A 14,242-nucleotide genomic window follows, 5' to 3' on the forward strand; every position below is an offset into this window, starting at 1 on the left:
TAGAGAGGGAGTTCAGAAAATATCTAAGGAAATGGGTTTACAGCCTAGGACAAGTCAGCATGGTGATAACTCTACCTAGCAGACTAGAGATCCTAAGAGCTAGGTTCAAGGAGATCAAACAAACTTGTGTCTAATAGGTTCAACATTGTCAATATACCCAATCCATTCTCATGATGTAGCCAATTTTTAGTAAATAAGGATAAGACTTATGGTGTGAAGTCTTTTAATGATTATCTAAATTTGGTAGATTTGACAAAATAGTTTAATCTATAGGATTGAACGTTTAGAAATAACCTATGTGAGGGCAAAGTTGAAGCAACTTCAAGGAGAATGTTCGTAAAGGCCTATTGACTAAGCTCTCATGAGACTGGGATGTGTTCATGGCTGAAATGAACAAAATCATGACAACCATAAATAGTAAAAGGCTAGTTATGTGATATATGTTTTCTACGTGTACATTAAAACTCGACAGCTCAAATATATCAAATTTACCAATTGACTGAGTGCATCCAATGAATGTTCACTATGAAAAGTTCAAGCGAAAACCCACTTATCCAAATGCAATCAGTCTTTGATTGTTGACCACATACTTGTCCTTGAAGTTTTATAAAGAATAGTCATTCCCCATTTATGTGAGGAATTGTTGGGTTCAATTGGTGTGAATGGAAAATGGAGGGACATAAACCTTCAAGGAAAAGACGCACTGTTTCAAAAAAAAGGGATGACTGTTCAGAAAAAGACACAATGATTCGAATGGATAGACATGACTGTTCTAAAGGATACACCTTTCTAAATAAACCATTGCCTTCTTTTCAAAGGGGAACTTCATGGCTATATAGACCTATTTTTTTTCACATTATTAGTACAAATGTTTCTGCAGAAGCAAAATCTTTATATTGCTTTAAAAACTCCGTGTGATCATCTCCCATTGAGTGAGTTCAAAGAAAATAAGAAAGTTTGAGGTACCACTACATTTTGGTTATGAAGCCATTTTATCCTAGGAGGAAACTTCTGCAACCTCGGGTACTTAAGGGTAATTATTTCCTTGAGAAGTTTATATTAAACTTGTGTTAAAGGTGTTGTAAACAGTCATAAGCATTCATGATTTAATCTTGATCTTGTGTTGAAGTTTTTTTGACATAATAAAGATTGTGTACCCGAAACCACAATATGACCATAACAAGTAAATGTCTCTATTGAAAGAAGGAGACTGAGCTCATAACAAAGGTGTGAAACCAATGAAACAGTATTAATTGTTTCCAGTACTTAGTTAACTAACTAACTTTGTGAAGTCTAACTGAATAAGTTAGCTAGGTAGTTACCTTCTAGATCCTTCTATGTAAATCAATATATATAGTCTACTCAGTGAATGTAAGGCTATGAAAACAATATTCAATCAATGAAACAAGTTTCTTTTCATCTCCCTCTCTAGAGTTTCTTTCTTTTTTCTACTTTTGCCCCATTAACAGATTATATAGTTCATCTGTGATGAACTCTGATGAAGTTCATGATATCAAAGAATTGATGTAATTATGCTATTTTTAGCGTTTTCTTCTGCAATATACTAAGTTCAACACCATAGAAATGTCGCACAAGAGTTGTATTCAAGAAACTCAAGAAACCAGCTCTCAACAATATTAATTCCCTCTAATAATGAGTGCAAATATTGAGGATTCTTTAAGTTCTGTAAATGGACTAACTGGAGCACATAATTCTGTTGGTATTAGCTACAATCATCCACTGTTTCTGCATCCCTCAGTTATAAGTGGTTTGCAGATTATTTCCTTTGAACTTACTGAAATTAAAAACTTTTCAATGTGGCTTAGATATATGAAATTATCATTGTTTGGAAGGAACAAGTTAGGAACGGTAGGTGGTTCTTGTTCTAAAGATAAATTTCCTCTAGAAATAGGGAATCACAGGGAAAGAGTGAATGCAATTTTCCTATCATGCATCATGAGTGTTTTAGCTAAAAGTCTACTAGGTGGAATTATGTATTCCATCAATGAACATGTGAGTGATCTTTGTGAGAGATTCAAAAAGGTTGATGGCTCAAGAACCTTCATTCTTCATAAAGAAATTGCTACATTACCTAAGGAAGAGCTTCAGTATCTCTCTACTACTCAAGATTGAAATATTTGTAGGAAGAGTTTAAGGAGATAGTACCTATCCCATGATACAGTTGTGAGACTTAAAATGACTATGTCCCTCATCTTTAGAAACATAAGCTATTTCAGTTGTTCATCAGACTAAATGAACGTCACAACTCGAACTAAGGCCTAGCCGTGACGAGCATCCCGAAACACGAAGGCCCGAACGCCCTTCTCTATTTGGTATTTATGCACAACATTCACATAATAAAAAAAAAGATGCAGAAAATAATTCACGAAGGAACCATGGTCATACTCGAAGTTCAATTTAACAATGAAGAAGGAATTCAAATATCCACTAAACAACATCTGAACCAGTCTGCAAAATCTCTACTACATGATCAAATGATAACTGTTCGAGAACTGGGACAAGGCCCAGTATACAAAAATAAAGGAATAATATAATCTGAAATAAACAGGCCTTCTAGAATAAAAAAGGGTCACCACTGCGTGGATCACTTCTCTCTGAATACTCTGTTGCTTAGCCGAACCCCTAAACTGAGCCTCCGAACCTGGGAGGTAGGGGATCAATACAATTGTACTGGTACATAGAGCAAATCAAAAATAATAATTTATATTCAACATATGTGAGAGCAATTTAAATAGTTCATAAATATATCATATGATAAAATCACATTGGCATATTTAAAGGACTTTATAAAATCATCTGAACTCTGTGACACTCTTTGTTTTACTTCTGCGCTAAGTGGTATACCCTATAATTTCACCACTTTCACCAACTACCTACTCTTGTTTGCTGACAAGATAGGAGTACTAGTGAGGGAAAAGCACACAAGATCACACAGTAGGGTGCCACAACCCCAATCAAGTCACTATGTCATGGTTGGGCTCAAGATCACAAAGCAGGGCTCCAAACCATAAGTCCTAATTTGGGATGACAAAGTAATAGGCACACAAGATCACATAGTAGGGTACCAAGTTCCCGTGACGGCAAATTCATAGTTTCTGGCATAGAGTCATCAGACTCATGCTTTTTTCAGGTAACCACCTAACTCACATTAACCCAGTTTTTAACTCTTTAAAATATGTTTTCTCTGAAATCAAACTCTGAAAGATCTAAATCTATATGGAATATATTTATATGGTATCGTCACACCATTGACTTTCAAGTCACATCTCTGAGCCATTTATAGCATATTATCATCTCTTTTTTCGAAACATGTAGTTTGGGACCACCATAACAATAAATCAATTCAAAGAACTCTTTCTTTTAAATTCATGTAAGGTGGTCATGCGAGTTTCTCAATTACATGCACTTCTTTCTCTTTAAAACAAGAACATATTTTTATTAAGAAACACCCTTTCATCATCTCTAAATCATGTTCAAATACTATAATGTTGAGACAACTTCTTTCAAAATATAAAACATGTATTTCAAATCTTTCTCGACAAGATCATAAACTTTAATTAATCACAAGGGAGGGGTTTAATAAGTTGTGATCTGAAACAATCTTCATTTTCATACATATACATACAGATGCAAATCAATTTAAGGGGGAAAGGCCTAAAGACCAAATCAACAATATCATTAAAATATTCATGATGCATAATTAAAATCATGGATTCCAAAACTCCTTTATAAATTCATGCTTGATAAACTTTAAATCATAATCAAGTGTTTTAACAAACCCATGTAGTTTTTAGGAAGTACCCCACATACCTTAAATTAGAAGCTTTTGAATGAACTCTAGCTTTTGGGATGCTATAGGTACAATTGATGGGTTCTTGTTGTAGCCCTTGCAATGGGGATTCTAAATCTTGAAGAATTAAGGAAAAGCTATGCTTAAATCTTGAGATATATTGATCTTTGGGTTGAAACCCTAAGGAGGTTTCTTGGTGATTTTGGGAGAAAATAACCTTATATTGGTGTTTGGGGGATTTAATCCCATGTTTAAGATGGCCAAGAGATTGGAAATACCCAATTTTCCCTTAAAAACGTGAAAACAGAATCTGGAAATTTGGTGCGTGTGACAAAGTGTGCGTCGCACGCTAATCGCGTGCAGCTACTACCTCTCTCACAAAAATGGCTGTAAATTTTTGCTCGTGTATCAGATTTAGGCTAAATTGGTATCCTTGGAAAGATAATTTGAAGACCTTTCATTTGATATATAGTAGGACCTCTAATTCATCATATACCAGGAGTTATAGTCAATGGAATTTGACATAAGTTTTAATATCCACTAAATTTAATCAATAGAAATGTTTCCAACACATCTTGGAGTTAGGGGATTTTTGTGACTTTAGTCCATATCCAAAGGTTTTCCCACACTATAGTATTATCACCACACATATGTCAACAAGGATTCATCTATCGGGTCTAAACGCATAGGAACGACGGTCTAGATTCTAGCCCGAAAGTACAGGGTGTTATAATGAATCATATGGTTAGGAAAGAAGTCAATTCTTGCTGATAAAACCTCTCCCAAACATTAATCAAGCATATGATATGGTGATTAGTGATGAGAGTCAAAAGGCTGTAAGAGCTACTACTGGTATTCTTAAGTCTAATCCTCCATTAGCTGGATATGAGTCAGCTGTGTTCTTAAGAGTAATTAATCTCTATTTAAGAGGAAATGTATCAACATTCATTAGAGGAGGGAAACAATACAAACAAAAAAAATAATCAAACCTTATACTGTGACATCTATAAATTAGGGGTCACATAAGAAAATCTGTAAATTTGGGGTCACATAAGAAAAAAATGCTGGAAAGTATTTGGTTATCCTATTGATTATAACTTTAAGAAAAAAATTGGATCTATTTCAAGTACACATCCATCATGTAGTACTAAAAGTGAGAATACAGGACAAATAATGTAGGCTATTCAATTTACAATGACTGAAGATCCTAGCACTACAACTACTATCAAATCCATGTTGGAAGGATCTACACACCAGCCAAGCCCATGCTTCTTTACTAGTGAAAAATATTCTCAAGATTTACACTTACTAAACAGAGAAGATAGGGTTATGTACTTAGCTCATTTTATAGGTAAAATGGTAGAGTCAATAGGCTCCACCTAAAAGGATCCATGGGTATAGACACTGGTATAACCAATCACATGGTTGTAGATCTCTGTTCTTTAATTCATATATCTATAACCACCACTGATTTGCCAAAGAGAGTATACCTACCAAATAGATATATATCTCTAATCACTCATGTTGGTGCAAATAATGCGTTTAAACAGGACACTATTACTAATATCTTCCATTTACCTCAGTTTAAATTCAGCATACTTTTAGCATCTAAACTTACTAAAGATTTACAATGTGTTGTTGCTTCTTATCCTAATTTATTTGTGTTTCAGGATCTTTTCAATAGAAAGGTGAAGGGGATTATGTAATACCCCTTATTAGATTTAGTTTAGTTCATCTCCTAGTTCTTCCATAAGGAGTTTAAAGCCAGAAAATTTAACTACGTGTTGAAAACGTAGATTTATTTTGACTTCTTAACTTCAAAGATTTTCAAGTTGACCTTCCGAGCTCCTAGACGATAGTTTTAGAGTTGATTCATGTTCAGGAGGGTAAGGATCATGTATTGAGGAAGTTTTGGAATTTTTGTATGAGGTTTGGGTCATTTTTGGGTTTCTATTCAAGAAGCTCAATGCGATTCCACTGCGTCGTGTCAGGTTTAGTGATGAACATACCATCGGTTCGTGCCAAGCCCACAAATGACATTTCAGTTGTGATTTTAATCTCCAGAGGGGAAATTAAGTCATTTATCCACACCTTAAGTCATAAATAACAGAAGAGTAGATATTGGTTTAAGCATTATACACTCATTCTTCATCAATTTTCTTTCTAAGAAACGCTAACCAAATTCCAAGAAATCCAAAACCCCATTCCATTCTCTTCAAAATTAGCAAGGATCAAGGTTTCTTAATTCAAGAAGTTCAATAAAGCCTTAAGATCATTCCCAAGGCTTACAATTCAAGCTTTCATCCATCAAATCAATCCTATTAAGGTATCTGGGGTTATGAACAAGGATATCCTTTCACCCTTGTGCCTAAATTTCCTGATTTTATGATTTTATTTACTTGTTTTGAAGTAGCGTTCATACCCAAGTATGTATAATCATAAAGAATCTGATTTCATGAGACTTAAAGCTTTTAGAATATCAAGAAGTGCTTATGTTTATGTTTTTAACTAACATGATTTATATTATTAATGAGAATGTAGTATCTTGACTTGTTATTGTTGAAGTATTTCACGAATTATACTAAGCATGAAACTTTGGTATGAATTGACAAGCACTAAGTTGAATATTGAGATTTTTAGAAGATTAAGTTTTTAAGCATTCTATGAATAGCTTATGTCAAGATTTAATGTAAGAATCGATCTTTTCATCCACAACTAAGATATGGAATCCACATTTATTTTGCTTGATCATGATTTACATAAAGAGATGCATAACTAGTTTTATTATAAACCCTTATGCTGGTATTTTAAGATGGATTTCCTATAGCATGAGCATATATATAATATGGGAGTAGTATTTAACACCGATTGGGAAGTGTGGATTTAGCGCATCCTATTTTTCCAGAACTACATGCCACTGCAGGGTTTTTAATACCCATAGTGGGTTCAAATAGTGATCACTCTAGCTTAGGTTTTACTCACTCTAGCCTAGGTTTTACTCTGATAGTAAGGATAGGATGACTCTCCCGAATGTGAGATTTTCCCTACGGGGAACAAGATGTTGGACACCATGATAGCTCGCATGGTGTATGTCGGGTAGAAGAACCTCCCTAAGAATGATTAAAGGTAACGTTTTTTAAAATTAAGTGTGTGACTCACACGGTTTATTAAGTATGCTTTATTATTCATGTCTTATGATTTTCAGTTTTTAGTTTTATTAAAGTTCAAGTGAGTCACCTACACTTAGCATTCATTACAGCTTACAAAAACTAAGTGTTATGGCTCTCAAAGTTTGTTTTTATGCACTACTACTCATGATTATGATTTTACTGCTTTGTTTTATTCAAGCCTGAGATGAGCCATTTACAATTAGCATTCATTATTTGAAATTATGATGTACAAATTGAGTTATTATTTTCTTTATGCATTCAACCCCACATACTCAGTACATTCCAGAAGTACTAATCCACTTATATGTCCATGTGCTACATTGTCTTATAGTGTAGGTCCTGGTACTCAGTTCTAGTAGTGTGATTGATTTCGAGTATCTTCACTAACATCCCAGCTCTTGGTATGTTTATGATAGTGAAGTGTTTTAGTCATTTGGTTTTCATCCAGTTTGGGTCAGTTGGGGCTTGTCCTAGTGGATCTCTAATTAGAAATAGAGGTTTGTCTATTTTTTTCACTTTTAGATTTCAACAGAGTTTGTTTTCAAGTTTAAGCCTTATAGTAAGATATTAATTCAGTTTCTGTTAAGATAGTTATTCAATTATTTTAAGATTTCATTTGTCAAGTTTATCCTTTTTATAAGTATCACAGTTATTAGAAGTCTTAAAGGGTTAGCTTAGGGTTACTTGTAGTCTTGAGAACCATGTGACATCTAGGGTGTATTTTTGGGTCATTACAAACTTTGCATCAGAGCCTAAAATTTAAAGAGTCCTAGTGAGTCAGACAAACCGCATTCCGTAGAGTCTTGATCATGGGTGTGAAGCACACACAATTTATGAGTAAGAGGCTACAAGATAAGTTAGGAATCATCCTTTTCTTTCATGATCTACCATTCTTACAGTTGTCTCTATTTGTTTTAACTCGTGATTTTATGTGAAAAAATATGCCTCCTCATCGAGCTAATGCATGCAAAAATAGTTACCAACCACCAACGCAAGCAAACTATCTAAATGAAAATGTGTTTCATGCTGCCTTTTAGGCATTGGCCCAAGCTGTGACTACCAATATTTAGGGAAATAATTAGGTTATAGTCCTACTTTAGCAGAACAGTGATCTAGCTGTAGCTAAGATTTATGATTTCATGAGAATGAACCCACCTGAGTTCTTTGGGTCAAAGGTTGGTGAGGACCCATAGCTCTACATTAATGAGGTGAGAAATATTTCTCAGGTTATGCATTCAACTGAGGAGGAGAGTGTGGAATTGGAATCTCATAGGTTAAAGGATATTTCTTATGATTGGGTTGTTATGTGGAAGGATAGTAGAGGTAAGAGTACAGCTCTTATAAGTTGGCAGGTATTTAGGATGCATTTTTGGATAGGTTCTTTTTTCGTGAGATGGGAGAAGCAAATATTGAGGAATTCATGAACCTAAGGCATGGCTTGATGACTGTGAACGAGTACAATCTTAAGGTCACCCAGTTGTCTATGTATGCTCTCAAATTGGTGGCTGACCTTAGATCTAGCATGGGTATGTTTGTTACTGGAGTAGCTTGTTTGGTAGTCAAGAAGTGTAGGACTACCATGATTATTAGGGATATGGATCTTGCTTGGTTGATTACTCATTCTCGATAGATTAAGGTAGAAAAGATTAAGAAGATAGAGAGGGAAATAAGAAGGCTAGAATAGGATAGTTTGAGTATAGCCAACCAAGGTTTGGAGTGGGAAACCATTCAAAGTTTCAGGGTCACTCATCTATGTCAGCGCCATCTTCAGCCAGTGCCCCTACACCCAGAACTAAGCAGGAGTAGTGGGGTATGACTTCTGCTTCTAGTACTCAGAGTAGTGTGGGTGGAAGGACCAGTTATCCGACATGCGCAAAGTATAGCAAGAACCATCTTGGTGAGTGTTTTATAGGAAGAAACGGTTGTCATGGATGTGGCAAGTTGGGTCACAAAATCAGAGAGTGCTCGTATGCTAAGAAAGAAAGAAGGGATTTTCATCCCCAGACTCAGGCCACTAGTTCATCATCTCCTCCAGGTCATCTAGTCCTTCCTCAAGGCGCATCATCCAGTACCAATGGTGGTTAATAAAAGAATTGATTTTGTGATTTACCATCCCAACAGAAGTAGGAGAGTTAACCAGATATTATTATTGGTATGCTTCATGTCTTTCATTTTGATATTTATGTGATGATAGACCCCGAATATGATCTCTCTTATATGACTCCTTTGTTGAGGTAAACTTTGGGATAGATCTCAAAAAGCTCTTTGAGCCCTTCCTAGTTTCCACCCCAGTGGGTGAGTTAGTTATTGCCAGATGAGTCTATAAGAAGTTTCCTATCGCTGCACTACATAAGATCATACTAGCAGACCTAATAAAGCTAGAAATGGTAGATATCAATGTTATTCTAGGCATGCTTGGATTTATTCATTCTATGAATCAATAGATTTTTTGACCCGTGTGGTAAATTTTTAATTTCCTAATGAACCATTTTTTGAGTGGGAAGGTAGTTCTTAATCTCCTAAGAATCATTTCATATATTATATCAAGGACAGAAAGTTGATATCCAAGGTGTGCATTTATCATTTAATTCAAGTCAAATATACTAAGTTTGAAGCTCCAACTATTTAGTTAGTCCGTGTAGTCAATGAGTTTCCTCAGGTCTTTCCCAAAGATCTGCAAGGGTACTTCTTGATAGGCAAATAGAATTTGTTATTGTTCTTCTTCCTAATAATCAACCCATATCCATCCCTCCATATTGCATGGATCCGATTGAGCTTAAAGAGTTAAAAGAGCAACTTAAATACCTATAAGATAAAGGTTTCATAAGGCACAGAGTTTTCCTATGGGGTGCTACAGTCCTGTACATGCAAAAGAAAGGTGTCTCTCTTCGAATGTGCATCGACTACCATCAGTTGAATAAAGTCACAATCAAGAACAAATATCCTCTTTTTTAAGATTAATTACTTATTAGATCAGTTTCAGGGTGAAAGTTATTTCTCTATAATAGACCTCATATCTGGCTATCATTAACTTAGAGTAAAAGAATGTGATATCCCAAAGACAACCTTCAGAACCTATTATGGTCACTTTGAATTTCTAGTTATGTCCTCCAAGCTAAATAATTCCCTAGCTACCTTCATTGATTTGATGAACAGAGTGTTCAAACAGCACCTAGACATATTCTTCATAGTTATCATCGATGATATTCTTGTCTATTCCCGTATTGAGGATGACCATGTAGACCATCTTAGCATTGTGTTGTAAACTCTTAGAGATCATTAGTGGTTTTCAAAATTCAGTAAGTGTGGATTTTAGCTAAGTTGGTGGCTTTCCTTCATATTGTTTCTGGTGATGGCATTAGAGTTGATCCCTAAAAGATTAAAGCAATAAGAAACTAGCCTAGACCTATCTCCTCATCAAACATTAGGATTTTCTTAGTTTTGGTTGGATATTAACGATGGTATGTTGAGGGGTTTTCATCTATTACGTCCCCTATGTTGAGGTTGACTTAGAAAAAAGTTAAGTTTTAGTTGCCAGATTCTTGTGAGAAGAATTTTTAGGAGTTGAAGACTCGACTCACTTCAGGCCTAATTTTTGCATTACCAGATGGTTCATATGGATTTGTTGTATACAGTGATTCTTTTAGAATCGGTGTGGGTTGTGTTTGGATGTAGAGAGGTAAGGTCATAGCCTATGCCTCTAGACAGCTTAAGCCTCATGAAAAGAACTATCCTAGCCATGTTCTTGAGTTAGCAGCTATTGTTTTTTCCTTGAAGATTTGGAGGCATTATTTGTATATGGTGCACGTTAATGTGTTCACAGATCACAAAAGTTTGTAGTATGTGTTTTCATAGAGAGAGTTAAATCTTCATCAGAGAAGGTAGTTAGAATTATTGAAGGATTATGATAAGAGTGTTTTGTATTATCCGAGCAAGGCTAATGTAGTGGCAAACGCCTCTAGTAGACTGTCTATGAGCAATGTTGCTTATGTTGAGAATGATAAAAAGAAGTTAGTTAGGAGGTTTATCATTTGGATAAACGAGATGTTCAGTTGGTTGATTCAGCTAAAGGTTAGTGTAAAGATTCGAAATAGTTCAGAATCTTCTTTGGTGCTGAAGTGAAGGAGAAACAAGATATGGATTCTAGTTTGATTAGTTTGAAAGAGTCATTTAGAGATCAAAATGTAGAATTTTTCTCCCAAGGGGAAGATGGTGTCTTACGATACCAGGGTAGATTTTGTGTGCCATGTGTTGATGATTTGAGGTAGCGAATTATGTCGGAAGCGCATGGTGTGTGTTACTCTATTAACCTAGTAGCCACTATAATGTATCGTGTTTTGCGGGAAATCTATTAGTGGAGTGGCATGAAGAGGGATATTGTAGAGTTTGTAGCCAAGTGTGCTAATTGTCAACAGGTTAAGGTTGAGCACCAAAATCCTGGTGTCACCTTCCAGGATGTTAGTAACCCCACTAGGAAATGGGAAGAGGCAGATATGGACTTTGTGACAGGGTTACCCCTATTTTCATAGTCAGCGTTATTCGATCAGTGTTATTATGGATAGAATGACCAAGCCAGCTTATTTTATGCTAGTTCATACTTCCTATTTAGCCGAGGATTATGTTAAGATATATATTAGAGAATAAGTCAGATTATATGGAGTTTCTTTGTCCATCATTTGATATAGAGGTACTCATTTTACCTCTCACTTTTAGAAAGCCTTGTAGCAGGGTCTTGGCACCCAAGTCCATCTCAATTAAACTTTTCATCCTCAAATAAATGGTCAAGTAGAAAGGACCATTCATACCCTGGAAGATATGTTGAGGGTGTGTGTTGTTAACTTTAAAGGAAGTTGGGATAACCACTTCCCTTTGATTGAGTTTGCCTACAACAACAGTTATTATTCTAGTATCTAGATGGCTTCGTTTAAGGCTCTCTATGGGAGACGGTGTAGATAACCTATTGGTTTGTTTGAAGTGGGTGATACCACTTTAGCAGGACTAGATGTGGTATTTGAAGTAATGGAAAAGGTTAAGTTGATTAGAGAGAGGCTTAAGATAGCTCAGAGTTATCAAAAATCATATGTAGGTGTGAGGAGAAGGGATTTTGAGTTTGACGTTGGTGACTTAGTTTATTTGAAGATTTCATAATTAAAGGAGTTAAGATATTTGAAAAAAAGGGATGCTGAGTCCCTGATATGTTGGCCCTTACAGAATATTGAGTCGAGTGGAGAAGGTAGTATATGAGCTTGAGTTTACTGCATATTTGTCATCCGTTCACCCAGTGTTTCATGTTTCCATATTAAAGAAGTGCATTGGTGATCAAGCTGTTGTGGTCCATTTGTAAAGCACCGAAATTCAGGATAGCATTTTTTATGAAGAAATTTGAGCTGAGATTCATGATCACCAGATTTTTAGGCTAAGGAACAAAAAAGTTCACTTGGTCAAAGTTCTTTGGCGGAATCAGTCTGTTGAGGGTGCCACTTGGGAGGCAGAGGTAGATATGCAAACCAATTACCCCCATCTTTTCTCCGCAAAGTTCAAAGTCAGCTTAAGGTAACAAGTTTTCCTTACATTATTTCTTTTCAACTTTCAAATATAGCTATATTTAATCATCTTCATGACATCTCATGCTCACATTAATTAGTTTAGTCAAGTAGTTAAGTGTAAGTTATGCTTGCTCAGTATAAGATCTAAGTCTTTTAATTATCCTCAACATAGCAAATCTCATTCGAGAATGAATGTTCCAAAGGAGGAGAAATTGCAATATTCCGTATTAGACTTAGTTTAGTTCAGCTCCTAATGCCTGCATAAGGAGCTTAAAGCCTGAAAATTTAGCTAAGTGTTGAAGACTTAGCCTTATTTTGACTCCTTAACTTCAAATATTTTTAAGTTGACCTTTCGGTCTCCGAGACGATGGTTTTTGAGTTGATTCAAGTTCAGGGTTGTAAGGAGTATGTCTTGGTGAAGTTTTTGAATTTTCGTACGAGGTTTGGGTCATGTTTGGATTTTGATTACAACATCTCAACACGATTCCACCGCATCGTGCCAGGTTTAGTAATGAACATGCCATCACGTCGCTCCAATCCTACAAAAGGAATTCCATTTGGGACTTTAATCTTGAGAGGGGCAACTAAGTCATCTACCCTCACCTCAAGTCATAAAAAATAGAAGATTAGATGCTGGTTTAAGCATTATACACTCATTCTTAATCTAATTTCTCTCCAAGAAACCCTAATCAAATTCCATGAAATCCAAAACTCCATTCCATTCTCTTCAAAATTAGCAAGTATCAAGGTTCTCTAATTCAAGAAGTTTAAGAAAATTTCAAGATCGTTCCCAAGGAATTATTCGGCCTAATCAATTTTTCCATTTAGGTTTATCTAGGTGGAACAATAAGAAAAGGTAAGATTCAAAAGAATTTACAAAAAAGGGATTTTTTTAGTATTTTAGAAAAGGTCGGTTAGTAGAGGAAGGTATCTGTACTTGAATAACTATAAGCCAAACCTTCTAGATGTTTCGACGCTTGACTATCCAATAGGATTGAATCTAAGATGAATTCTTGGTTTACGTTGTGGAAGAAAGACATGTATATGTGATATTAGATATTGACTCATGCTAGTTATATATGAAATGAACTAAATATATATTTTACTACTCTAGAGGATTCTAATAGACTAGAAGTCCTTCCGGCCCCTTGTGACTGTGAATAGAATGAATAAACGGATGAAATCAAGAAATAATTCAACTAATAGTTCAAACCAAGAACAAGAAATGGGAGAACAAAAGTCGTCTGGGTTCACAAAGACTCTATGGCTAAAAAGTAAAAAAGATATATCGAAGTAGTTCTGATGATTCAATAATCTTATTACTTCAATCCGAGGTTCTTAGTTACTTCGACTGGATGAGTCCTAGCTAGGGAATAATTAAGTCATAATTCATTTGTTAATTGTATCATTAACCATTTCTTTTTTTTGGTATGAGGAACTTATCATGAATCCACTGATTTTTGCCACTTCCGTTATTGCTGCTGGATTGTCTGTAGGGCTTGCTTCTACTGGACCTGGAGTTGGTCAAGGGACTGTCGCAAGTCAAGCTGTAGAGGGTATCGCGAGGCAACCTGAGGCAGAGGGAAAAATACAAGGTACGCTATTACTTAGTCTAGCTTTTATGGAAGCTTTAACAATTTATGGATTGGTTGTAGCATTAGCACTTTTATTTGCAAATCCTTTTGTTTAATCTTAGCTTAGAAATATGAAAAATA

Source organism: Capsicum annuum, chromosome 7 (assembly GCF_002878395.1).
Source record: "Capsicum annuum cultivar UCD-10X-F1 chromosome 7, UCD10Xv1.1, whole genome shotgun sequence".
Lineage (NCBI taxonomy): Eukaryota > Viridiplantae > Streptophyta > Magnoliopsida > Solanales > Solanaceae > Capsicum > Capsicum annuum.